Below are 24,998 nucleotides of genomic sequence, written 5' to 3'. Positions count from 1 at the left end.
ACACACACTGAAGTGGCGCCCTTGCCTTCAATCTCCTCCTCTTGCCTTTACCGTCTCATTTAGCTCATCCTCTCCTACCAACATTTCTTCCACATTGTTTACATGGTGCCTGTTTTTGAGGACCTATCCTGAAACACCTTAATGGGGCCTAATTTTCAGAAAGTGCAAATCATCAGTGCTCAGAATCTCAGGCTCCTACAAGGCATTACGTTGAGCTCCAAAAAACTGTGGCACTCAAAATCTCTAGTTGTGTCTGGGAAGCCTCTATGCCTCTGTTTCCCCATCTGTAAAATGCTTATAGATAGAGGGATATTTAGTTAACATTTTTAGAGAGCTAAGTGGTAAATATTACCAGCATGTTTTTCAGTCTACAATCTGAGTGTTCTCGTCTCAGACTCTAGAAACTTGACTATTTTCTAATATTACAGGAAACATCACTGACTTTGTTTTTAATACTGTTTTACTTTTACTCAAATAAGCAACTATTATTGTTATTACTTTAACATTTCCATCCAACATCTTCCAACCTGCGGTCCTCAAGAAGGTGATAATGAAAATGTTAAGTGATTTGGTGATTCCATTAGCAGGTTGAATTATCGTAGATAAATATTAGATGGTAATATATGATCATTTATTTCTTTTTAATCTCTTAGAACCACATTCACTGCAATCAGATTCTTTAAAAATTTACCAAGCATTTAGATGACATGTACCTGATATGATTATTCTTAAGTGATTTTTTGCTAGCACTGTAATAAGTTCCCTCTGTTTGTGTTTACCAAAGCTGTGCAAAATACTTCTGTCAAACCACACATCCACTCAAACCAAGCTTTATCTGTGATGTTTGAGGTATTCACAACCTGATCCTGTACTCACAGAAGTTTGGAAATTAATGGTTGAAGTTACTTGCACCGATAGGCAACCAAGATTAGCAAGTGGGCCGCATGAGTGTTCCTCCTTCATTTTAGTGGGCCACAAGATTTTTTCTCGTGGGATAGGGTCATTTTCTAACTGCTTTTGCATAACTAGAATTTGCGAAGTGTGACGATTGAACCATAGTAATGCCTTGATTAGATGCAGAGGGAGCACATGTCTCTCACGGTTAATGTTTTGTGCAATCAGCATGCACCTCACTTCATATGCTCTTGCTTTATGTATGTCTAACTTTAGTAATACCCATAGGAAAAATACCTATAGATGACAACCAGCAGAATATGGCAACTGTGGACAATGGTAAACAATGTGATCCACACATAGAACCCCAAAGGACCATAGGTTGGCCATCACTGCAACAGACTGTCCTCCATTACCATTACCTTCCTTGTTCCTGTCTGAATTTTTCAGGATCTTCCCAAAGGGGTGGGGGTGAATGAAGGTATTGGGGAAACAGTGGATATACAGGGAGGAAGAAACAGTTTTCCACCGAGGGAGGGTGACATGAGAGCTATTGACAGGACATATGTGGGAGGCGTCCGATCAGAATTTTGGTTCAGCTTCTCTGTTCTGGATGCCAGTGTTTCATTGCATTTGTACTGTTTTCTGTGAGCACAGGGGGAAACGAGGGCACACGCCCAACAAACCATTATGCATTCACATTGTAGGGTGTGTCAGTGCAGTTAATGTCTCTCCAAAAAAGAAATTAATTGTTGACTTCTGTGAAGAGTCACATTTTCTCAAATGGTTCAGTCAGTTACAAAACTTATGTCAAAATGCTACACAATTCTATGAACTTTCTAATTACCAGGAAACCCATATAAATCAGTGTCTGGCTTGTATAACCGTCAAACACACTGTCACTAGAACCTGTTTAAAATGCCAAATAAGGTCATTTGGTTATCGTGCAGTTCTGCATTTCTTAGCATTTGACCAGCAGTGGCCAAAATATTGATGACTAAATTGTAAATTTGAGAGGGTGTTATCCAAAAAATCCCAAACCAAAGAAGTGGTAACTTAACTGTTTCACTCCAGGTGGTATCAGGAAGAAATCAATGGCAATGCAGAGCTTCCAGCCGATGAAAGATTGATACGAGTAAGTGTGCTCTTGTCTTCAGCCACTATTTATTAAAGTTAAGCACACACAGATGTAAGTGTAAACAGGGTCTGAATCAATGCTTCCAATGCAGCCAGATGGAAGGGGAAAGGAATCCTGGGTGTGGTTATGTAAATACAGTCAAGTCAGTGCTATATAGACCTTAGAATGGTATTTTGTCTATTGTAAGTAACTTGGCTGTTGTGGGGTCACAAACCATGTTAACCCTAAATGTAGGAATTGTGAAATGACCACCAATGCTTGCAGAAGAGATAGTGTCATTGTAAAGAATCTTAGATGGACAAGGCTTTCTCTTCCTGACTCGGTGAAGTCAATTGGAGGGAAGAGCAGAACTCTGAACTCTGAACCAGGCATGAGCTGGAAGACTGGTTCAACCTGTTTATCTTCCCGCCCCCACTCCTTTCTAATGATAGAACTAAAACAGATTCCATAATGAGTCTCTCTATTGTTTTAAATGTTATTCCAGTGGATGCTGAAATCTTTTTGCTGGCCTGCACTGTGGGCCAAGAGCTAAAATCACTGAGAAGCTGGAACCACAGAGAGCTCAAATCACTAGGTTTGGCCAGATCCAAATTCATCACAAGGCCAGTGGCAGCAGGCGGCTGGCAGGAGTAGTGGCTGGTGGGAGTTGATTGAAGCAGGCAGACGACAACTGACAGGAGCGACAGGTGGGGTGGCCATCAGGAGCAGTGGCAAGTGGCCAGCAGGCAGCCCATGGGAGTGGCTGGCAGGCAGCCAGCAAAGTGGCGCCAGAGAGCAGTGAGCAGGTGGATGGCGAGTGACCAGTGGATGGGAGATGAGCTCTGCAAATCACCTCTGAGCTCTGGTCTGCCCTGACCAAGGGCAGCAACTGTGAGTGGGGTGCAGACAAGGATTGGGCATGTGAATGGGACACTTACATTGCTGGACCTGTGAGCCTGAGAGGCAAAGGACACAGCCCAGCTGAGCTGGGACAGTTACTCGTGGTTTGGTTATGAACTCTGGGAGGGGGGGGTTCCAAGTTAATGCCACGTTACTTCTCTCCCTCTTTCATTAAAAGTTTCTTTTCTACACTCAGACTCTTGCTGCAGTGGGGAAGCATTGCCTCCCAGAGGTGCCCAGGGTGTGTGTGTGAATTTCCCAGGTTACTGGGTGGGGGCTTGAGCCAGTTCTGGATGGAGAGGAATGCTGAGATATTGAACCTGGCCCTGGCTGCTGACGGTGCTACCTGGCAGAAGGGTTACATAGGACATGGGTTTAGAAAATCCCAAATAATTATCATATGTAATGGTATCAGGTAATTAGCATCAGGCCAGTGATAGCCAATCACTTCTCTGACAAAGACTCTGGTATCCAGAAAAGTCTCTCAGGACAGCTTCAGAGAATTGCTCTAATGTGCACTCTGTTGTGTGCTCTTTTTATAACTTACTTTTTGCATAGCTCATAGTGACCCTTACTGGGCCATCGCTTCTCTTAACTTCAATTATTTACCAATAAAACATTCCTAGCAATCATAACCATAATAAGTTACTAATTAAAGGTGCCCAAACTCTCTATCCACTTATTTTCTTTGTTTATAAATGTGTTGACTCTTTTTTTTCCCTCTCCCCTCCCCTGGGGCGTGTCTACACTACACGGAAGATCAACACCACTGTGATCGAACTTTCTGCTAAATCAGACTCAGAGGGCACCCCAGTCAGCACTGGTACTCCTGCTCCTCACAAGGAGTGAAGGAAACCTACAAGCACATTTTGCTCCCATCAGCCTCCCGCTGTGTGGTCGACACAGAAATGTGATTTAAGATACGTTAACTCCAGCTATGCAAATTTACATAGCTGGAGTTGCATATCTTACTTCAACCTTCTGCTGCAGTATAAACGTGATTAACTGCAGGCTTGTGGTTTCTGCTGGTATTTGACATTACCTCCAAAAGCCATGCTTGTCTGCATTAACCCTTTTCCATCTGGTGGTCTATTTTACTAATTCATGATAGCTGAATGCAATATGGCTGCAGTTAGCTTAATCAAATGCTAGATAAGACACCCCTCAATTCCAGGATAACAAGGGGGTTATGTTCTTAACTTCACTAGGAGCTACAGGATCACATCTGTACTGTGAACAGAACTAAAGTGACTAAAGTCAAAGGAATTACTTGACAGCATTTGAATTTGAAGACCCAGACTGTCCATGTCACTCAACTCCCATAAGTGCCAGCTGCTTGTGAAGAGCTGTTTTCAAAATATAGCCATATTTATTTAGGTACCTATGGGAATAGAGCTCTTTTTAAATTATGGACCCAATTGTAACTGCTGAGCTATTGAAAAATTGACTTGAATGAAATAAACATTGAAAGTATAGGACCTGTGACAGGAGAGTTTGGCTGTGATTCTGTGGTCTGTGATGTGCAGGTCAAACTACATAATCATGATGGTCTCTTCTCTACTTTTTTACAGCTCATTTCAATACCGAGCATTTCCAAGCATCCAGATACAGAGTAGCATCATTTTTATCAACAGCTGAACTAAGACTAGTGAAAAACACTTTAAAAAAAGCTTTCAAAATATGCTATAGATGCTAATGTCCCCAAGCAGCATCCTCTATTCTTCTTAACACAGAGAGGAGAAAAACAATTTTCTTTCATTTATGTGTTGAGTATCGGGTTAGTTGATTTAGTAGACGATGCAGAAAAATTCTAGCTTTAGATTCATCATACACCAGAGCACATTACAATACATCCCAAAATGTATTTCTTGATATAGAAATTGTGAAATGCCAGACACCATAGATGAAAAGAGAAAGCAAAGATTTACTTAAGGATCCTACTAATGAGGAAGATGACTAGAGAGTAGTGATGGAGACCAAGCCATAAAATTCAGAAGATATTGATATTAGCAATACAGTGAATACATCCAGAAAGGCAGGAGTTAAGGCAATAAAATGTTCAGACAACTCTTTGAGTGGACAAAGGAAGAAATGCCAAAAACTGAAGAAGACAAACCATTTCTACAGGTCCATCCTATACAGCTGCAATAAGGGCAATTTGAAAATCTATATCAGTAGTGTAACAGCATTGTCTTGACATGGCCACTGATACTCTACCAAACAATTTATGACAATTATGACAATTTATTATTTGTACCATATGACTGATTGTTGAGATTGGAAGGGTAGGACAACATGCTCTATAATTGCTGCTACAAAACTCATTCTGGATTTTTTCCACAAGATGCTCAGGAGTTCTAACAACAACAACAACAAAGCCTGTTGAGAGTCTTTGGGTTAAGTTTAGAGCTGGGAGCAACAAGGGTGATGCCTTGGATGAGGTAGACGAGGCTTTCTTCAGACAACTGACTCAAGCTTCCAGACCAGAGGTTGTGATTCTCCTAGAGGACTTCAGTCACCCTGACATCTGATGGGAGATCAAGACAGCAGTACACAGTCAATCCAGGAAGTTTTTGGAGAATGTTGGGGACAACTTTCTGGTACAAGTGCTGAAGGAACCAAGTAGGGGCCATGCTCAGGGCCTGCTGCTTGCAAAAAGGGAGGAAATACCAGGGGAAGCAAATGTAGATGGGAACCTGGGCAGCAGTGATCATGAGATGGTCAAGTTCAAAATCCTGACCAAAGGAAGAAAGGAAAGCAACAAAATACACACCCTGGACTTCAGAAAAGCAGACTGAGACTCCCTCAGGGTACATCTACGCTAGCCCCCTAGTTCGAACTAGGGAGGCTAATGAGGGCAACCGAAATTGCTAATGAAGCGTGGGATTTAAATATCCTGTGCTTGATTAGCATATTTCCAGCCGGTCACCATTTTGGAAACTGACTAGCCTGAAGTAACTGCCTGAGTCTACACGTGGCAGAGAAGCAGGATTCTGAGATAAACCCCTTAGTTTGAATTAACTGTTAAACCTCATTCCACGAGAAGTGGAATTTTGGTCACCCTCATTAGCCTCCCTAGTTCGAACTAGGAGGCTAGTGTAGATGTACCCTCAGAGAACTGATGGGCAAGATACCCTGGGAGGCTAACATGAGGGGGAAGGAATTCAAAAGATCTGGCTTTCTATTAAAGAAGCCTTATTGAGTGTGCATCCCAATGTTCAGTAAGAAAAGCAAATATGGTAGGTGACAAACTTGGCTTAACAGTAAAATATCTGGTGAATTTAAACACAAAAAGAAAACTTACAAGAAGTGGAAACTTGGACAGAAGATGAGGGAAAAGTATAAATATATTGCTCGTGCATACCTGGGTGTAATCAGGAATGCCAAAGATCAATTGGAATTGCAGCTAGCAAGGGATGTGAAGGGTAACAAGAAAGGTTTCTACAGGCACATTAGCAATAAGAAGGTGGTCAGGGAAGATGTGGGGCCCTAACTGAATGAGGGAGGAAATCTAGAGACAGCTAATGTGGGAAAAGCTGAAGTACTCAATGCTTTTCTTGCCTCTGTCATCACAGACAAGGTCAGCTCCCAGACTGCGGCACTAGGCAGCACAGTATGGGAAGAAGGTGGGCAGCCTCAGTGCAGAAAGAACAGGTTAAGAACTATTTAGAAAATTTGAACATACACAAATCCATGGGGCCAGATCTAATGCATCTGAGGGAGCTGATGGAGTTGGCTGATGTGACTGCAGAGCCATTGGCCATTGTCTTTGAAAACTTGTGGCACTCAGAGGAGGTCCTGAACAATTGGAAAAAGGCAAATGTAATGCCCATCTTTTAAAAAGGGAGGAAGGAGAAATCAGAGAACTACAGATTGGTCAGCCTCACCTTAGTCCCCGGAAATATCATGGAGGGGATCCTCCAACAAGGAATGCATTCTGAAGCACTTGGAAGAGAGGAAAGAGAGGAACAGTCAACATGGATTCACGAAAGGGCAAGTCATGCCTGACCAACCTGATTACCTTCTATGACGAGGAAACTGGCTGCGTATGGGGAAGGAGGTGGACGTGATATACCTTGACTTTAGCAAAGCTTTTGATACAGTCTCCCACAGTATTCTTGCCAGCAAAATAGGAAGTATGGATTGGATACATAGACTATAAGGTGTATAGAAAGCTGGCTAGATCATGAGGTGCTACGCAGTGTTCCCTCTAAGTTGCATGGCAGCACAGGTTCATAGGCGATCAGTCAGCTATGTGCACGGAGGGCAACAAAAATTATTAGGGGGTTGGAGTACATGACTTATGAAGAAATTCTGAGGGATTTGGTCCACAGAAGAGAAGAGTTAGGGGGGATTTGACAGCAGCCTCCAACTATCTAAAGGGGGGTTCCAAAGAGGATGGAGAGATGCTGTTCTGAGTTGTGACAGATGATAAAACAAGATGCAGTGGGGGAGGTCTTGGCCATCCTCACTAGGAGGATGGGGAAGCACTGGAATGGATTACTCAGGGAGGGGGTGGAATCTCCATCCCTAGAGTTTTTAAGACCCCACTTGACAAAGCCCTGGCTGGGATGATTTAGTTGGGACTATTCCTCCTTTTAGCAGGGGGTTTGATTTGATGATCTCCAGAGATCTCGTCCAACCCTATGATTCTATGGTGTTATGATTCTATGATTCTGCTAGGCTATGTCTAGACTGCAAGCCTCCTTTGAAAGAGAGCGTCTAGACTGCACGCGGAACTTTCAAAAAAGCAAGCCGCTTTTTCGAAAGAAAGCACCCAGTGAGTCTGGATGCTCTTTCGAGGAATCCCTATTTACATTCAAGAACGCCTTCTTTCGAAAGAGCACTTTCGAAAGAAGGCGTTCTTCCTCGTGAAATGAGGTTTACCGCCGTCGAAAGAAAAGCCGCGTTCTTTCGATTTAATTTCGAAAGAACGCGGCTGCAGTCTAGACGCAGGTGAAGTTTTTTCGGAAAAAGGCTACTTTTTCTGAAAAAAACCCTGAGTCTGGACACAGCCCTAGTGATTATCTTCAACTTGCAGATGAGTGGGAAATGTTTATTTTTGGCCTTGTTTGCCATACATATTATGAGGCTAAATGGATATAAAACTTTTATGTTTATTATACTCAAGTTGGACTTGGTCCTGCTTTTAGCAAAGGGTTGGACTCGGTGACCCCCTGAGGTCACTTACAATCCTCTGATTCTACGGTTCTGTGATTCTAAATAAGATCAGAAAGTGATCAGGTTAGTCACTACAGATGTGTGGAAGATTAGCTAAATTTGCTTGGGAGAATGCCAAGATTTGTTGAACATCATGCTATTATATCTACTACTCCCCCAATGCTTAGTACTGAAAAATGTGCAACACATTATTATGAAGGAAGTAAACACTCTGCAATCTGCTATTCTCAGCCCTAAAGCAATAACATCATATCAAAGGGCCATTTCTTAGTCCTAGATAACAACGGCCCTAAGCCCATGGGCATTGTTTATGTCTTAGCATTATAATTATTATTTATTTATGTTTATAGCTCTTCTTGAGAGCACTGAGGTTCTTTATATAATTGCAAAACTATATAAACCTCCCAGTCACTCCTCCCCCTGACTAAAACAAAGCCATGGCTGGAATGGGATGTAGCAGTTCTTTTATAAAGGTGCCATCAATACTTCACAACAGTTTCTAGGGCAGGAAGCAAGGTGAAATACTTTACCCAGTTAAAATATGAGAATTTCAGCAGGCAGAATGGATTCACACGTTAATCTAGCTTTGTACCTCCGTAATAAATGCACTGAGAATATATTCAGGAATGACACATTCAACCAGTGCCCTGACTGAGGTATTGCATAAAACTAATTTAGAGCTAACCTATTTTTGTAGGTACAGGCAGTCCCCGGGTTACATACAAGATAGGGACTGTAGGTTTTTTCTTAAGTTGAATTTGTATGTAAGTCGGAACTGGTACATATTGTAGGGGAAACTCTAGCCAAACATTTATCCAGAGCTCAGTTTTATTCTCCCACACCTCACTTCCCTCAGTCCTTTATTCTCAAGCTGAGGTATCTGCTGAAAAAAGCCGCTCCGCATCTCCTTGGTCTGCTGGGGGGGGGGAGCGCTAGCTTCGCATCTCCCTGGTCTGCTGGGGGGAAGCAGCTAGTGCGGGGTTGCCTCACCCCGTTTGTAAGTAGGGATCCGATGTAAGTCAGATCCATGTAACCTGGGGACTGCCTGTATTTCAAATTCATCCTACATCGAAGTATAGAAGTTCCAACTGCATGGTACGGATGCATTGTTGGTCAGCAGCATGATGCTCACGCAAAGCCTTCATATTAATTTTGTTAAGAAGGGGATGACCAGTGCCCTCCAACTCATTCCAATACCTAAAAGCCTTGTCTAGTGTATCTGCTCTCTCTGCTCTACTTGTTGGGGTTTGTTTAGCCCAGGGGTCTCCAAACTTTTCAGCCCGAGGGCCGCATTAACTATCAAACAGCAGTTCGGGGGCCGACTACACACTTGAGGTCCAAATAAAAAACAATCAAAACATGGATGTTGTTTTTAATTATTTATTTAATATTATTTTATTCAGTTATTATTTAATAACACATTGATACACTACACATGAACACCTGTATTAGTGTGAATGGTGAAATTGTTTCCTGGATGCCAAAATAGCAGACATTTCTGGCTTTGCGAATCCGTTTCTCCCGGAAGGGGGGGGGGGCTTTTCCCCCTGCTCTCCCCTTCCTCTGCACGCTGTCCTCCCCTCCTGCTTGCCACCGCTCACTCCTTTCCCCCCCCCCTGGGCGGAAGGGGTCACCTTTTTAAAGTTCCCGCCGGGGTTCACGTTCCCCCGCACGTCGTCGGGCGGGCGTTACCACCACCGTCCATCCTGCCCCCTGATTGGCCGGCTGCCCTGTCAGTCTGGGCGGGGGAACGCCGCCCGTGCTAACCCCCGCCCCCTGCGCCGTTTGCCGCTGCGTGGCCGCTTGTCAGCAGAGCAGCCCGCTTCTCCTGCCCCGGCGCGGCGTGAGTACACGCCGCACACCCCTGACAGGGCCCCCCCCGCGGCAAGAAGGGCCCGTTCGGCGGCGCCCCAGGGACGGTCTCCACGGGCCGGATGAGAGGGCCTCGCGGGCCGCATCCGGCCCGCGGGCCGTAGTTTGGAGACCCCTGGTTTAGCCTAATGTAACCAGGGAAAATAATAATTTTATTAAATGCACATGTTCTCCAAGGGAAAGACTAAAGCCAGATCTAGGAAAACTTATAATAAAAAGAGCTGGTGTTGACCACATGAGCTATAGTTTGCCCTTCTTAGTATACAGCATATCCAACCCTAAGCATGCCAAAATGAGTCAAAACCCTACAAAACTTATTTAACGAGAATTTATTTTGAGTTCTTTTTATTTGTCTTCCCATTTCAGAGCCACTGGTGTGCAATGGGGTCACATTTCCCAGCTTTTTTCATTACCACTAGGCCTAGAAATGTATTTAATTTGTAATTGAAGCTCAGATTCTTGCAACTCTGAGAGCAGAAGCTTAAAAGACCCAACTATTGTATCTTGTGATAAAATCATGAACTGGCAACATTGAATACTTTTTAAATGACAGATGTGTGTCTGGTTCTACAAAAATGTATCCCTCTTAAAAGGAAAAGACTGTGGACTGTGTTTCCAAACACAGCTGACGACATTGTAGAAACAAATCCTGTTTCCACATTTAGTACAGGATCTGAGAATCCCAGTTACCTGTACTAGTAGGACTCCTGCTTATTTCCACTTGCAGGAGCCAAATTCTTAATTTTGGAGGTCAATTAATATGAACTCAGGCCCCAAACTTTAGCTTTAGTTCCAGCTATAGCTTTTAATGCTGCAAAGGCCAGGGGCATTTGGACCTGGGTCCAGTGACCTGACATGTAGCGGTCACTCTTACAATTGGGCCCTTCATGTTACTACAAGTAAGTCCCCACTATTCAAATTTCATCTCTCTCTTCAGTGTCCAAAATTAAAATTGGAAAACAAATTAATTTACGGTAAACTCTGGCCAATGGTCTCCACTATCTTCCCCAAGAAGGAACAAAATCCATGTTTATGTGTACTGACAAGAACAAGCTCCATGTGTAGTGAAATGAGAGGAACTGAAAATATGCCCTAGAAAAAAGAGGAAGCGTGTATTTTTCTCAGTCTACATTGAATTTATTCCAGACTAAGGAGAATAACAGACAAAAAGTTTCTGTGTAGGGTGACCGTATTTCCCTGTTCTGAATGTGGGACACCTTCTTACATTTCTCAAGCAAGTTCAATAGAAATCAGTCAGCACTGTTAGTACAAACATTCAAATTAACATGCAGCTGACTGAGCCCCCGTTAAAGAAATATTGCAGAGCTGGAGTCTTTTTATTTACTGTCTTATCTTCAAGGTTTGCATGGGGAGAGGTGACACCCACACATTCCTATGCTCGGGGCGGATATAGGGCAGGGCGAGTGGGGCAGCCTCCCCAGGCCCAGAGCTTCAAGAAGCCCTGCGCATGCGCAGTGGTGTCACCATGCATGCGCATGGCAAAGGGGGGCCCCGTGAAATTGGGCTGCCCTGGGCCCTGCAAAATGGTCATCTGCCCCTGCCTATGCTTGCCTCACATGGGGATAGGGTGACTGATCCACCTGACCCAGCACTCACTACCCAGTTCCCTACATCCTCCATGCCTGGCTCGGTCCCTGGAACAGACCTGCCTCCCCTGGTATCTGGCACCTCGTCTTCTCGAGGCAACATATAGGGGATAGGCAGGTTCACAGCCCCTCCCCCCATATTTCTGTCAGGGTTCACACCAGAACATGGCAGGTGGCTCAGCAGGGAGGGTGCCTGGGGCAGGACCTATGGCAGAGGGCATCATGTGAAGAGGGTGCTAAGACCTGCAGGGTCGTGGTGCAAACAGGCTACAAATAGTTTCTTCCCTGCCACTCCAGAGCTGAGCTGAGGGGCAGAGAAGCTTCCCCAGGCCAGCTCTGTGCGAGGCTTTGGTACACGAAGGGCTTGGCTCCCCCTGACCAGCACCCTGGGCTGTAGGGTCTTGAGCTTTCTCTGGTGCCAGCCCAGCCAGAGGCAGTGAGGGAAGCAAGGAGCTTGTCAGCCAGGGTGTTGGTGAGCTGAATGATCCCACCAGGGGTTGGTTCTCTGCCCAGCACCAGGAGTGGGATGCAGACCTCTAGGGGGATATGGAGGAGTGGTGGGATGGGAGGTGTGAAAGGGCACAGAAGGGAGAGGACAATGAGAGGGGCAGCATGTTAATAGACAATGGGTGGGCAGCAGAGGTGACATGTAACCAGCCACCGCCTGCCTGCACTCACCAGCCCCTTCAGCAAGCAGTGGAAATGGAGGGAGAGAGGAGCATGCTGGCCAGGAGCTGGCACTCAGCAGGGGCTGCACATATGGACCAACAGGGGGAGCAGCCAGCCCCACATGCTGCAGCTTTGCCCGACCATCAGCCTTGCACACTCACCCCCATCATAAGCCACTGGACCCCCTCACTCACTGCTGGTGCATGGGCATCTGGCAAGCAAGGATCTGGACAGCAGTAGGACCCATCAGTAGTGATGGGAGTGGAAAGACAGAAAACACAGGACAATTTGCCCATTTAAAAAAAAAACAGTAGGAGGTCTGCAGGAGGTCTTTAATAACAGGACATCTGGTCACCCTCTTTCTGTATGAAAATATTGAGCACACAGATTCCCTATGTAACATACTGGATCTCAACTGAAGCACACCACGGCAGAGAAACTTTTACATTCACAAGGTGAACTATGTAGAAAGTGGAATGATGACATCTTTGCTGGAAGCATTATCAAAAATTGGCTCCCTTAATTGGATGCCTAAATGCAGGAGCCTCTGTTAAGGTACCCACTTCTGAAAATGTTAGCTTTGTCTTTTAGCTACAAAACTTGCCCTTAATGGGAATTTATCATGGGAGCTGATAAGGATGCTAAAATCAGCTACTCGACAGAGTTTTCACGCTTAAAAGGATAGCATGGCCATATTAGCCTGTATTCCACTTCTTTTCAAAATGTGTTGGCACATGAAATTCCTTGAACTTTTGGTTTCCTAAATATGCAATAAAAACCAGCAATAAAAAATTGGCTACATCTGTATTATGTCCAATATTCCAGGCCATGTCAGACATGGAGAAATTATATTCTGGAGACTTAAATGGTGCTCCATGCTTGTGGAAGATGGACAGAAGTTCTTAGGTTTAGCAAGAGCTTAACACATTTATTAGAAAGATGCACAATTTGTTGTAACCTTTTCAGAAAAAGAACCCTGAAGGCTGACTTTTAATTCATGTGCAGTTTCTTGTACTAATCTAATTAACACATCAGATGCAATTCTGGTCTAATACTTTTTTGGGGGAAATCACAGTGTAACTGTTGTTTTCTTTCTAAATTAATATGACAGTCTTAATAAAGGATATCTTTATTAGGGTTTGCGTATCTGTGAGAGAACAGATAAATTAAGATTCTGGATGAATAAAGCTATGATGTATACTCTACATTGCCACTCAATTTTCAGACAACACAGCTGGGGTATTATAAGCTTCCTAAAATAATTCTTTAGAGCCATATTGTGCTCTCAGTTACACTAGTGTAACTAGATTGACTTCTGTGGCGTCACCCCAGATTTACAGCATTGTAAATGAGGGCTGAATTTGATCCTTGCTTTATCTGAGCCTCTGCTAAAACATGTACTGCAGAAATATTTAGAATATGATTAGCATTTTGTGTAAAAAAGTAATCTGTGATTAGAGCAGTTTTCAACCTAGATATTTTACATGCCTTTACCACACATAATACAGAGTGTATAGTATAATATTTACAACATGCATCTCTACTACAGTATTTTCATTTAGAAAGGAGAGGGTCATAGTTTAGCCAAAGTAGAAATATTGTTTCACTTAATCTGTCTAGAAATTCACTGATTTCCATGTGTTTTAATGAAGGCTAGAAGCATATCTCTATTGCTCTGTAAATTGCCCAATTTACTGCTTTCAGATATTGCCCATCCAACAGCTTGAGATTGATTAGGACACCATAATCAATTAACCATTCTCTGTAAAAGTGATGGCACTTGACAACATGTGGTCCAGCCTCAGTGTGGTAAGATTCTATGTATTTTGTGGGGCTACTCCTGAAATTTATAGCTGTCCTGGCATGAATTAAAGATTCCAGTCTTCTTTCAAAAAATTGACTGAATTTTGAAAAGTCAAGATTGCTGTTTTTTCGCATGCCTGCTCTGTAGTCTAGTGAAAAAAACCAACTCCACGGTGTATAATTGAGGCACCAATTTCAAGCTCTGTAAGAAAGGCTTAATATTGTTTTTTATGATTTTTCTGCATGACCCAAGGTTTTTCTTTCACTTGCAGATTTGCATGGAATTCCATGCTTCATATATGCAGACCTCCCTACTCACTGATTGGAGATGAAGCAGAGTTTGGTTTTAGCTCGTAACTAGAACTTCGGGGTGGGATTCTCAAAGTCTAAGGGTATGTTTACACTATGGGATAAGGTCAAATTAAGATACACAACTTCAGCTACGTTAATTGCATAGCTGAAGTCGACGAGCCTTAACTGGACTTTTGGTGCTGTCCACACTGCAGGAAGTCAAAGGAAGAACACTCTCCCTTTGACTTCCCTTACTTCTCGTGGCAGCAGGACTACCAGCATTGACTGGAGTGCCCCTCTCACTTTAAATTAGCTGTCTTCACTAGACACGCTAATTCGAACCTGGGAACATCAACAGTGGCAGCTTCAATCTTCTCTGTAGTATAGATGTACCGTAAGTGATTTAGATGAGCCCATTCACAATAAAAGGAATGGAAGTTGGGTATCCAGATCCCTTAGGCAGCTTTTAATGTTCTGACAGAATTAATATCAGTACCATTCCATGAACTGTCAGACCTCCTGAGGTGTTTATCAATACGTTCACAGGCTTAACTCATGAGGCTGCCCACCAGTTAGAGGTCTGTGTTTATAGAGCTAAAGATCAGAAGTTGTATACCCCAACTGCATTGTGTATGTTCCTGACTCTCATGATGTCTATATGTGCTCTGTGTAGCCATAAATCACTACAAAGGCAGCTGTCAAAATGTTATGGTGTCTTGCCTTTAGGATTAAGACTAAACCTTTATGTGATCATTCAAGTCAATATTAGGCCAAGATCTGAAATGCCAAAGGTCCTTCTTTCATGACCACAGTGTGAACAGTTGGGTTGGGATCCAAATCCACTACAGAAGTAGAGTCTTAAATTTGGAAATCTGCTATTATTAGAACAGAAAATTACTGGCTAAACATAAAAACCATAAAAATAACATGTCTTTTGATATACTTGTCTTAGGATATATTTTTTCTGCTTCACGAATGACCGTAGTCTCTCTTAACTCACTGGGCAGCATAGTTGAGATAAAGGCAATGTAAATTATTCAGCTATATCTCGCTGTACATTTTTAATGAAGAATTTCTGTAGCAAAATAAAATAAAAAAATCTAAACACATGACTTTGTCCTCCTGCATCAACCTTCCCCAAACCAATCTTTATACAGTTCACTTTATTAAAACAAGGGAAACAGTTAAACTAATGTCTCATTTGATTAGCTCCTGTATATATCACATTGGAAGCATCCAGGATAAAAAATTACCATTATGTCAGATAATTCTAAGAACTGGCAATTGGAGCTCCTTTTTACTAAGCACAGGGGACCTTTAAGAACTAGAAAAAAATCCATTTGAAGTGCAGTAGATACGACTGGGGTACGGAATAATTTTCCACCTTCCCTACTCCTAGCCAAAGACCATACTATCTTCAAACTTAAAGGAAAAAAATGTAAAGGATGCAGAACTTAAAATCACAAACAAAAATATAATTTGCTTTCACAAGCATTAAAAACCTTAGGAGGAAAACTAGAGGGATTTTGCTTTTGTTTTTCAGTGCAAGTGTTCATCTAGGAGGTAATTAAGACCATGTTTTTAGAGCAAGCCAATGAATATAAATACTTAAGATAAAAAAGTACTGAAAGTTTTAAAAATTAATGTTTAATGGTTACGTTTTATAAAATGTTTAAAATCATTTATTATTCAACACTACTGGTTAAATTATTTAAAATACAAAAAAAAAAATGTTGGCGTGCCAACCCTCTAGTACTATGCTTGAGAGCTCCATATACAAGCTGATCTCTTCCTGTTGAACCTTTAAATGCAAATTATGTAGTTATTCATACTGTGTATGGAGGTTCCATGTCTGGGACAATCGGTTCTGACTATGCCACTGTCTTGCTGTTGAACTTTGAACAAGTCAATTGATTTCTCTAACTCAGTATTCCCGTGGACATAGTATGTAACCAATTTTTGTAAGGCACTTTGAAATTCTGTGGATGAAACATACTATCTAAGACTATTCAGGAACCCAACTTTTGCAGCTCCAATTGCTATACTGGCAATATCTAAAGAGCCCAAGATATGTACCATATGTGTTTATAATTGTTCACAAGATTGTAATCAGAGAGAAACTCAGCCATTGTTACTTTTTCTGTAAGTATACATTCTTCTTACAAGACACATGCAAAACTTTGTTCAGAAACAAAAGTGTTCCCAAAAAGTCTTGCACTCATAGCCCACTTATTAACTCTGAATAATTAATTCAGCAGCATTTATGGCAATTCAAGATGTTTTCTTATTAAAACTCCATCCAAAACAAAACAGAACATTATAGTGTCATGGAACCACCCTGAGCTTCTCAGTATTCCTGAAAAGGGTTCTGCAGCAGTTATAATGTGCAAAACGGGGAGGCTAACAGGAGATGTCTAGGCCCAGGTTTTAGGCACCTAAATAAAGTGGCCTGGTTTTCAAAAGTGCTGAACCAAATAAGGCTTCCCACTGCTGGGAGCTGCCAGGTATTTTACAATTTCAAAGATCAGGCCACTTATTCAAGCACCTAAATATGGTGTTTAGGTCTCCTGTTTTAAAATTTCTAAATTGTTTCCCCTCGAATGTCAAAGATTCAGTTGATCAAGCCCAAGTGTCAAACTCAGGTTTCTGGAGCATTTGCTGCCAAAGCTGAAAGCAGGAAAGAACACTCATGAAACAGCCTGGGAATAGTTTGCGATTCCAAGCAAACACCAGGGCTTTTTTCCATTCCATCATTAGCTGAGTACATTCCCCACTCATCCACCTAATAGAAGGGAAAAGGACACAACTTCCATCGTAAGTCTCACTCGCCTGACAGCTGCAAACAAGTGACTTGACCCCACAGGCAGCTGCTCCCCTCCAGAGTTTAATAATCTGAAAACATTTTTCTGCTTTTTTGGAGGTCGGTTAAGACTTCAGCTTTACAGAGAGTGGTAAACTTCACCAACCTACGCGCAGTTAGCCTCCTTCCAAAAGCTTCCCTATTAAAAGTCCTGAATCTGCTCATCCTACCACACACACACACACAGCACCCCTCTGCTCACCTCCCCCTTCCCACCGTGGGGGCTCTTCTCCTCCACAGATCCATTCAAGCCACCACTCACCTCAGACCTCAATATTTTCCCATCTTTTAATTTTCATTCAAATTAGTAGATAGAAACATTAGCTGGATGCTTCTTGTTAAAATGATCAACTGCTGGTGTGGAACAAGATGAGAGGTACACCTGGAATAACCATGACCCGTGCAACGTAAGTGCAGTGGCACTAGCACTGACCTAGTCAGGGTGAGGCAGCAATTGGATGCTGAAAGCTTTTCTGGTCAGGTGGGCCCTTAGAACAGTCTGCTTTGGGAGAAGCCCCCTGTGGCTAGTGAGAAGATGAGCACCTGCTAACCTTTAAGTACAGGAGTAGCCCTGCTGAAACCAATGGGCTGGCCTCAAAGCTCACTGGAGTCAATGGGAGTCTGTACAGTAAATACTTTGCTGGCTCAGGAGCTATCAGCAGATCAGTGTTGTCCCCAAGGCAGAGCTCAGAGAGACGAGAGGCAAGAGAATGGTCATGGCTGGCTGACTGAGGCAAAGCCGATACGATTGTGAATCTCACTGAAGTGAGGGCAGCTTTCCTTCATAGTGAGAGAGGACGTAGAATGGTGACTGAGACCCGGTAGCCCCCTTTAAGATGCTACCACTGAGCCTGCCTTTTCAGTCAGTGCAAGCCTCCTTCCTGAGCCAGGCTCTTAAGCAGGCGTGGGACAAATACGGCCCATGAGCTAGATCCAGCCCACCCAGCACTTCTCTCCCGCCCGCCAGGCTGATTAGCAGGTGCAGACTTCCAGCCGGCAGCGTGTGTTCAGCTGTCCCTCCCGGCACCTTGCTCCATCCTGCAACTGAGGTGCTCCCGGGACCCTCCCGCTAGCTGTGCAGAGCCGGGGCAGGTGGCAAGAGGGAGCTCAGGGCATCCCCATGTCTCTGTACCTCATCTCTGCAGAGCAAGGTCACTCAGCAAGGTCACTGAAGTGTAAATGGTGTCTGAGACGCCGGCCCGTTTTAAAGAGGCAAACGTGTTTCTAATGTTTCTCGGGGAGCCAACCAGCTCTCCCTCTTTCTCACCCACACTCCCCGCTCTCCCCCCCCACACACACCCTCTCTGAAGAGTAGGGAAGAGAAGACGGGGCAGGGAGAGCTTTCCCTGTCTGGAGGAGACAGTGCACAGCATCTCTCAGTAACTTACCCAGCAGCAGCCAGTGCACAGTCACAACCCCCTCATCAGTCTATGTCACAACCTGTCTGTCACACACACACACACACACACACACACACACAGGTGCGGGAAATAAGGGTGTGGAGGGTCCTGCAGTACTCCCAGGATTTGGACATCTTGGCCACATGCTCCTGCTGCCCAGGGTCCCAGCCACTGAGCCCTGTTGCTCAGGGTCCTGGCCACCAGCCCCCACACGCAGGGGCCTGGCTGCCGGCTGCTGCTCTAAAGGGTGGTGAGGGGTGTGGACAGAGGGAGTTCAGCTCAGCAACCCCCACTCCAAAAACTGTTCTTGCACCACTGCACACACACGGAATCGCTCTCACTCACTCGCACTGTCTGTCTCTCTCACTGCCTTCAACCTGACACCCTCCCAGCTGACCTGTGATGAGTTACCATAATTTGTGGAGTGGCCCCTGTGTGAAAATAATTGCCCACTCCTGGTACACATACTATTATGTGTGGTGCCAGATCTGCGCAGCTCCCAGTTTTACCCTGGCATCAGCTCAAGATTTCATAATAACGCTCAGGAGAGAGCAAATTAACAGTGGCTGGTGTTAACATTACCCAGGTTGGCCCCAGTCAGAATTTCTGATGCTCCTTAGCCTGGTGTTGTAAGGAAACCTTCATAGTTGAAAGCACAATAAGGTTATAATTATGGTGACTGTCAGGGTGCAAGCCCCCACTGTGCCCCCTAACTGTCCTCATCTAGCCCCTCTCAGGGCAAGTTACAGTCTGTACGGGTTGCTCATCATTGGCATTTGTCTCAACGGCTCGGCTTACCTAGCCGGCCTCACGATCCGCCCGCAAACCAGGGGCTTTGTCTCCAGCCCCTAGCCAGGGGGAGTCTTGGCTGGCCCTCTTCCAGCCTTTGCTGGTTATCCCCAGCTTGTCTCCCTCCAAGGAGCTCCTGCTTCCTCTGCCGTCAGCCCTCCACTAGCTCTCCCTAAGCAAACTGTGCTTCTCCATTTATAGCTGTCAGCTGGGCTCTCACTCGCCCTAATAGCTTCAGCTGGCCCCTCCAGGCAAATTGTGCTTCAGCGAATAGCTACCAGCTGGGCTCTCCCTAGCCCAAACAGCCTCAGCTGGCCTCTCTGTTCCTAGCCCTGGCTCGGGGCTTGAGTCCTGGTCTAAAAGGGCCAGTGCAGGGCAGGCGCCCTGTCACAGTGACATTCATGTCGAAAAGGGTCTGTGCCTACTGAATTTCTACCTTCGGTAAACCAGGTCTTGCACTAGCATACAGACCCAGAGACAGAAGAATTCATGGCAGGAAGTGTACCAGCTTGCTCTGGAAACCTTTCAGAAAGCTGACGGAGCCAGAGAAAGAATGAAGAAGGTGAATAGCTTCTCTATTCATTATTATTCCTTAAGCTCATTCAAGACTTTGCAAGTGACTAGCCAAGCTTAATGACATTAACTGACATTCTGACAACAAGGAATGCTCCACAGATGCCTATGAGAATTAAAGAGAGGTAGGTTAACTGAAGTGTTTGGTAGTAAATAAACCACTGCAGATAGCTTGTCATTCCTTCCTTCCTTCTACCTTTGGGTCTCGATAATCCTGACACATGCAACTCTCATCAGCCAAAGGGGGTGTGTGAGAGTGACTATCGCGATGGTCAGGGCCCTGTATACTTATATAAAATAGACGAAATACCATAACCTTAGAGTTTGACATGCCACCGATATTTTTCATATAACGTATGTCATGGCTTATCATTTTACTGCTGAACACTGAGATGAGATAATTTAACAGGATGTGGACTGGCAACAATGCTATCAATGGTAGAAAGATCCATTGAAAGAGCGAGATGAGTGATCCATAACAGACAGGGACTTTGTCACGGGGAGCCGGGCTGCCTGTGCCTATCGTTATAATGAGCCACTAAACTCCTCTATCTGACAACGTTCCTTCACCACCTTTGGATTTCCTGTCAGGACTTGCCATTTCCTGAAGTCCCACGTCCCACCACTGTCTGCCTTCTCTTTGCCTCTCTTGTGACTGCTTCGTTTTGCCAGCCTTGGACAGTGACCTGCCTAAGAAGGTAGCAAGGCTACATGTGACCACATATCAAGCTTGTATGATCTCTCCTGCCATCGGATTTTCTTCCTTTCCTTTCACAGAGAAGCTTTTTAGAAATAAGACACTGGATACTCCTCTTCTCATGAGTCAGTCCTGCCTCTTCCCTGCCAAGAATGCCTCCTCTTCTATACAGCCTTCTGAGTCTCCTTCTGATGCTTCCACCTTGCCCCACTCTGGCCAGCAGGTTGGTGCCTGAGGCTTAGAAAAGCAACAGCAGCTGTGGGCAGAGCAGGATGGGCAGGGGGTAAGTTGTAGCTCCATGTATAGACACAAGCCAGCAGGGTAGGCCAGAGCTGGGAGGCCAGAAGCTTTCTGCATGGTTGGATGACCCTTTTCAGTGCTTCTGAGGGAATCAGAGAAGGTCCATACACAAAGAGGCTGGGCAGAGCTTCTGGAAGAGTGAAGGGGATACATTTGTTTTCAAATAGGCAGAGAGGAGACTGAGATTGAATCCTGAAGATGCACGGAAATTTACTGCTTAGGATTCTAAGTGTTGACCCCAATTACATAATCATTTATTTTTAACAGCAGCAAATATTATCTCTAAAGAGTAATTGCTATCTGTTGCTTTGTGGACAATGTAACTCATTTCCAGGTACTACTTCCGGAGCAGGCCTTTCACTCAACCAGTTACCTAGAACTGAATGCATTGCAGATGCTCTGTCTGAAGGGAGGGGACACATCATGTCATTCTGAATCAAGGAGCAAGGTGGTGTGTCCTAAAAGGAATCCAGTCCAAGCCTCTGGCAATAAGCAGTATCCTGGGTATAGGGTTGGGTGCAGCTCTTTCTGGGGCTGAAAGAACAATTTTGGCAGCTAGGATGAAGTGAAGAGTTTCTCATGTTGCAGGACTTTGGCAGCTTGTTAGAAATCAGATGGGAGTGTGGAAAGCTTAAGAGATTTAATTCCCAGAGGTGAGAGTTTTAGAGACCCAGATCTTGTCTTGAAAGTGTAGCAGGACTTGGGGTCATCTGTGGTACGCAGAAGAGAACTTGGCGGCTAGAAGGGGGTATATGGTCATGTGTTCTCATTACCATAGAAGAAAGGGGCATACCAATTCCCCCACCTAACATTCCTGACTACTTCATCCCCCAGGCTGCGTCTAAACTGACAAGTTTAGACGCCAAAGCAGCTGCTTTTGCGGAAAAACTTGCCAGCTGTCTATACTAGCCGCTTGAATTTGCGCAAGAACACTGACGATCTAATATAAGATTGTCAGTGACCTTGCACAAATACTATGATGATCCCGTTTAGGAAAAAGCCCTCTTGCGCAAATGTATTTGCGCAAGAGGGCTAGTGTAGATAACTAAAAACTGTTTTGTGCAAAAAAGCCTCAATGGCAAAAATGGCGATCGGGGCTTTCTTGGGCAAAACCGCGTCTAGATTGGCATGGATGCTTTTCTGCAAAAAGTGCTTTTGCACAAAAGCGTCTGTGCCAATCTAGACGCTCTTTTCCGCAAATGCTTTTAATGGAAAAACTTTTCCGTTAAAAGCATTTGTGGAAAATCATGCCAGTCTAGACTCAGCCATTGTGTTTTCTCTTCCAGCCTCTCCATTGCTACATACAATGATAGGAATAGAATAGTAGTACAATGTACCTAGAAGGTTTTTTTTATTGTACAGATATCTACCCAAGATCAGGATTAGTCTCAAGAGACTCAGTAAAATACCAACCCATAATATGCTCTAGTGCCAGGTACCTCACTCCAAAAGTAATTTTTCTTACTCTGGGTATGGCTACACTACAGAGTTTTGTCAGAAAAACAGCCATTTTTCTGACAAAATTTGAGGAACGTCCACACTGCAATTGCATTTTTTCTATAGTAAATTGAAAGAACAGAGGGCTTTTTCCAATAGCGGTAATCCTCATTCTATGAGGCAGAAGCCTCTTTTCCGAAAGAGCTCCTTTGGAAAAAGGTGTGTGTGGATGGGGAGGAGGGTTTTTTTTCGAAAGAAGAGGACTCCAGGAAATAACACAGGTGCTCTGGTGACCACACCATACAAAGTAATCACAACTCTATAGTTCCTGTCTCCTGGTCCCTCTTAAAGCTGCAGGCACCCTGGACAAGCCTTCAGAGCAGCACCCTGACCACACAGCTCTCCCTGCCACAGGCATTCAGACCCATGGCACAGCCTTAAGCCTCCCGCAGCCCCTCTGGCCCTTGCAGGGAGCAGCCCCAGGGGTCCCAAGATGCACCCAGGGGGACCAAGAGGTGCGACCCATCCTGGTCTGGCCCAGAGATCCAGTCCCTCCTTGAACTGTGGGGCGAGGAGGAGACGTTAGAGGATCCCCAGGCCAAGTGCCACAATGTGGACATTTATGGCCAGATGGCCGCGTCCCTGGCGGAGTGTGGACACCCACCATGGATCTTGGAACAGGTCCCGAGTAAGGTGAAGGAGCTCCACCAGGGATATGTCCGGGCCACAGAGTGCAGTTCTGGCACCTGGCACCCTTGGGACATAGGACAGATAAGGGGGGTCCAGATTGTAGGGAGGCTGGGGGGCTCCTTCAGTGGCCCAGTGGATAAGGAGCTCCATGAGATCCTGGGGGTGGGGAAACATCCTCCCCACCCATCCTCATTGACTCCAGCCTCAAGTCCCCCATGATCACGCAGCCAGAGGTCTCTGCAGAGCAGAAGGGCCAGAGCCAGCCAGCGATGGTGGCGGAGGAGAAAGAGACAGCACCATGACCCTCTCCCTGGGGCCAGTGCCTATGAGTCAGGAAGTCTCCCAGGCCTCCTCGGATGCCAGGGAGGGACCTTCAGGTGAGTGTTCTCACCTTGTCACACACACAGGGCGGGGGAGGCGGGCGCACAGGGGGCAGGGGTGAGTGTCACTCGGGCTGGATATCGTGCAGCAGTGTGTGTGCAATCACGTGGCGCATTACTGTGTGGCACATGGACTCAGCGGGCAGTCCCTGCTCCCAGGCTCAAGGGAGGCCACCATGGCTGGACACAGTCTAGCCAAAAGGGCACAGGCACAACCCCACACAGACCGAGGAATGCCACACCGAGGCACATGTGAGGCAGCAGCCGTTCCCACAGACAGCCCAGGCTGCTCCCGGCTCCTCTGCCACCCATGAGGGAATTCCACTGTGGTACTTCCCTTGGCTGCTTTTCTGTGAGCTGGGGATGGGGGAGAGAAGCCGGCTGCACAGAACATCTCCCTCAGGGCCTCCTGGATGCGCACCCCGGCCTAATGGGCCTGGTGGATGGCAGCTGTCTATGGCTGCTGGAAGGCTCACTCCTCATGGCCAGCAACTGCCCCCCACCCTGGGAGGATGGCCTCCCCCTTCCTCTCCACATGAGGCGGGTCAGCAGGCACCGGAAATGTATCTTGAGGTGGCCGAAGGTGCACTCCACCTGGATTCGGGCCCAGTTCAGGTGAGCATTAAATTGGTTCCTGCTGGGATCCAGGTGGCTGGTGTATGGCTTCATCAGCCACGGTATCAGAGGGTAGTCCATGTCCCCCATGATGCACAGTGGCATCTGCATGTCCTCAATGGCAAGTTCATGGCAGGAGAAAAATGTGCCCGCCTACAGCTTGCAGTACAGGCTGGAGTTCCTGAAGACTTGGTCATCGTGTGCTCTGCCCAACCACCCAACAAAAATGTCTGTAAAGTGGTTAACCAGGGCTGGCAGCAGCACCATTGAAAAGTAGCCCTTCTGATGCTCCAATGCATGGATCGGGATGTGGGTCCCATCAATGGCTCCCCTGTAGTTTGGGAACCCCAGGGCAGCAAATCCGACCACGATCACATCCAGGTCTCCCAGACAGACGACCCGCTGCAGCAGGATCAAGTTGATGGCCCTCACCACCTGCAGAAGGAGACAAAGAAACACACAAAACAGAGAATGAGAGAGGGGATGCCTGAGCCCTTGGGAGGTGCCTGCCCTGCTCCTCTCCCTTGCACTCCCCCCAAACACTGCAGGAGCCACCTCCTATGAGGCTGCTCCCCCAGCAACAGGGCTGTGTGAGGGCAGCACAGCACAAACCCCCAGGGCTTTCACCCACCTCTACTCCACCCCCTGCAGCTCCCTTTCCCGAGGGTCCCCCTTATGCAACACTGTCCCCACCCCCCTGCAGGGACTGCAGCCTGAGAGTCCCTTACCTCCATAAGGAGGGCCCCAACGGCGGACTTCCACACACTGAACTGGTTGCCCACCATCGGGGCTGTCGGGGGTGGCGAGCTTCCAGAGGGCCATTGAGACCCGCTTCTCCAGGGGGATGGCGGGTCGCAGGTGGGTGTCGCGTCTCCGGAGGGCGGGGGCGAGCCAGGCACAGCATTCTAGAAAGGGGGCCTTCT

The 24,998-nt window shown here is 45.7% G+C and overlaps 1 protein-coding gene across 1 annotated transcript in view; it reads left to right on the top strand.

The window, feature by feature from the left end:
* The window catches only part of LOC102447587 (glypican-5-like), a 741,836-nt gene that overhangs the window by 710,941 nt on the left and 5,897 nt on the right, over positions 1-24,998 (top strand). The window lies entirely within an intron of this gene.

The sequence above is a fragment of the Pelodiscus sinensis genome, chromosome 10 (genome assembly GCF_049634645.1).
Source record: "Pelodiscus sinensis isolate JC-2024 chromosome 10, ASM4963464v1, whole genome shotgun sequence".
Taxonomy (NCBI): Eukaryota; Metazoa; Chordata; order Testudines; family Trionychidae; genus Pelodiscus; species Pelodiscus sinensis.
This window is presented reverse-complemented; position numbering and strand designations above follow the sequence as displayed.